Raw genomic sequence first — 3,358 nt, 5'->3', positions numbered from 1 at the left:
TCTTGACCTCATGATCCACCCGCCTCAGCCTCCCAAAGTGCTGGGATTACAGGCGTGAGCCACCGCGCCCGGCCCAGCCTCTGCTTTTCTCACAGCTTTGGAGCTGCTCTTCCTGCACGTCTTCGGGAGTTCCATATGGCCTGGCCTGCAGAGCTCCGCTGGGAGAGTCCTTGTCCTTTGGAATACACTCAGCCCAGCTGACCATCAAGGGGTCCCTTGGGGATGTCTGGAGCAGTGGCCAGAGCTGGGCTAAGGACTGTGCTTTCACAGAGGATTGGAACTCTCTGCTTCCATTTCCCATTTGTGAAATGGGGTCAGTCTGTCTTTTCTCAACTTTGAAGAAATAAGACTAAATCATGAATCAGGCTGAATCCATAGGGCCTAGGTGAAACGGGCTGGTGAGTTTGTCAATTTGAAAGTGGAGAGGTGTTTTTTCCCCTCCTTCCCTGCAGTGGAGGTTAAAGGAGGCTGTCTTTTTCTGAGGGTCACCAAGTAAAGCTGTTTTCTCTGTCTGTGGGGCTGTTACAGAGCTCTGCCCAGCAGCTTTGGTCTTGGAGGTATGGTCAGTAGAAGGGGTAGATTTTGGGGGGGCAGTGGCCCTGGACCTTGTGGCCTCAGGGCTAAAGCCAGTTTGCCACCAAAATCCTTATCTAGAAGGAAGAGAGCTTCTGCTAAGTTGCCTTTTGGCCCTTTTTATTTCTACTCACCTTATTTCTTGAATATACATTGGATTAATCTAATTTTAAAATGTGCATGGCAAATGAGCATTTGTTTATTTGAGGGCAATGTATGGGAAGTACCTGCTGTGGGACTGCAGGGCCCCTTCTCCCACTCCCCCTCCACCCTCAAGCAGAACCGGCCCCTTTCCCTCTCCCTGGCTGTGCCCCTGGCCCCTTCCTGCCTCTATATCTCTGCTCATGGTGAAAATGCTACACCCCAGTCACTTCCCCTTGCTCACCTCAAAATCCTCCCCACCAGCACCCAGCTCCATCGTCACCTCTTCCATGCAGCCATCCCTAATTCTCCAGAGCTGGTGTTGCCTGCTCCCTCCTTTACATGTGCAGAACCTGTTACCTGGACCTCTCAAGGGACCCTTCAACTACTAGCTTTGAACTCTAGTTTCCTAGGGACAAGTCTTATCTCCTCTAGGCTCTGTGCTCTGGAGGCAGGGGCTACGTATGATCGATTTCCAGTGGGGGTGTGCAGTGTTGTGGAGTGGAATCAAAAGTCCTGAGCTCAGATCCCCATTCTGCCACCATTAGCTGCTGCGTGATCTAGGGTAAATTACCCTAAATCTCCCTGGACATCAGATTACTCAACTGCACAATGGAGATAATAATAGTTCTGTTTTGTTAGGGAGGTTAGGGAAATCAGTGCTTTGACATGGTAAGTGGGCAGTAAGTAGAAGCTCTTCAAAAGATAACGGTGGTTAGGATTATTGTTTGTAGCTAGAGGTGATCTGTTCTCTTAGACATCAGAGAAAGAATCCGTGGAATTTGAGTTTCTGAACTTTGTGCCTAACAGCGGAGATGGCATGTGCAGATGAGGAAACTGAGGCCTGGAGAGAATGAGCAATTTGCATGGCATGTGGGAAGATCTGGTCTCATGTAGGAACCTGGACCGGATTTCTTTTCTTTGTTACGCCTCTGTTTTTCCTCTTCTTTCCTGTCATCAAGTCTAAGGTGCTTGAGTTCCATGGGCTCAATCTCCTCCCTGTTAACCATATTGAAGGATGTCTAAAGCTTACGCCAGATAACTTGGGCTGGCTGGGAAGGTCCCGCTGGGCTGGCGGCCCTGTGGCCGTCCTCATAACTGGGGACCCATACCCCAGACTGCATGGGATGGAGCTTTTTGAGGCCTCCTACTCAGCCTTGCTTTGCCTGGGATGGGGGAGAGGATGGTGGCAGAGAGAGGTGACATGGGCTTGGTCTTGGAGCAGGTGACCAGGAGATCCAGACAGAGCAAAGGTTGAGAGCCAGGCCCTGGAGCTAGGTGGCCTGTGTTCAGATCCCTGCTGGGCTGCTTCCTATGTGTCAGACCTTGGGCAAGCTGTTTAGCTCTTCCTTGTACAAAGGGGATGATAATTGTTCCCATCTGACAGCATTTAGAAAGATAACACACTGTGAGCCCAATCCAGGTGAGTTATCATTATTGTGGTTGATATTATTATTGACTAAGGAGCTAACTTAATCCTCACAACAGCAATAGGAAAAAGGCACTATTATTATTCCCTCTTAGCAGATATGGCAACCAAGGCTTAGAGAGGTAGGTAGCTAGCCTGGAGAAGTTTAGTCCCAGGGGATTACAGTCAGGCAGGGCTCTGGCCACAGGAAGTAGACTCGTTGTGTGAGGTACCGGAAGGCAAATCCAATGGGTGGATGGGCCAGGAGCGGCTGACTTCAACACAGTGTAATAAGGAGACTTAGAAAAAAATTAGTGCAAGCCAAGATGGAAGGGATTGTGTCTGCAGGGAGCGACCTCCCTGTTTCTGGGAGCAGAATCCTGGAGCTCATGTGATTAAGATGTGGTGGGGATTCTGGCCTCCTTCAGACCTGAGGTCTGGCTCCCCGAGGGAGAGCTTGGATTCTTATCATCTCAGGCTGTCCAAGGGATTGGCCTGTCTGGGCAGGTCCCAGGGTGGCGTTAGGTGGAGGTTTGCTGTAGTCATTCTGCACGGCAGCCACCTCTGGTTTACACCACCAGCCTTGCAAATACGACCTGCCCAGGCAGAGGCCAGATGAGGAGAAATGAGTGTTGTCATAGCAGGGCCTTTACTCATGCTGCGTCCTCTGCCTGCATTCATTCCCTCCCCCTCTCCTTATGCCTGGGCAGCTCCTGCTCATGCTTCTATGAGTGTAAGCACCATCTATTCATGGAAGCTCTCCCTGATCCACCTGTAAGCTAAGTCAGTAGTTCTAAAAGTTGGTTTCTGGCCCAGTAGCATCAGCATTACCTGGGAACTTGTTAGAAGTGCAAATTATCCAGCCCTATCCTGGACCTACTGAATTAGATACACTGGAGGGTGGGATTCAGCAATCTGTTTTAAGAACCCTCCAGGGGATTTTAATATGTGCTGGTGTTTTTTTTTTTTTTTTGAGACGGAGTTTCCTGCTTGTTGCCCATGCTGGAATGCAGTGGTGCAATCTCGGCTCACTGCAACCTCTGCCTCCCAGGTATAAGTGATTGTACTGCCTCAGCCTCCTGAGTACCTGGAATTACAGATATGCACCACCATGCCCAGCTAATTTTGTGGTTTTAGTAGAGACAGGGTTTCTCCATATTGATCAGGCTGGTCTTGAACTCTTGACCTCAGGTGATCCGCCCACCTCAGCCTCCCAAAGTGCTGGGATTACAGGCA

The 3,358-nt window shown here is 50.1% G+C and overlaps 1 protein-coding gene across 6 annotated transcripts in view; it reads left to right on the top strand.

Annotated features, from left to right (window-relative positions):
* Positions 1-3,358, top strand: part of NDST1 (N-deacetylase and N-sulfotransferase 1) — a 70,960-nt gene that overhangs the window by 4,663 nt on the left and 62,939 nt on the right. The window contains exon 1 of one of the 6 annotated variants that reach the window (XM_032250199.1): positions 86-398. The exons of the other annotated variants lie outside the window; for them this stretch is intronic. The gene's annotated coding sequence lies outside the window, so the exon portion shown is untranslated. Of the gene's footprint in view, positions 1-85; positions 399-3,358 lie in introns of those variants that run through there. 6 annotated transcript variants of the gene reach the window in all.

Source organism: Sapajus apella, unplaced genomic scaffold (assembly GCF_009761245.1).
Source record: "Sapajus apella isolate SASKATOON/1434 unplaced genomic scaffold, GSC_monkey_1.0 scaffold71, whole genome shotgun sequence".
NCBI lineage: Eukaryota > Metazoa > Chordata > Mammalia > Primates > Cebidae > Sapajus > Sapajus apella.
The sequence above is the reverse complement of the archived record's forward strand: the minus strand, read 5'-3'. Positions and strand labels throughout refer to the sequence as shown.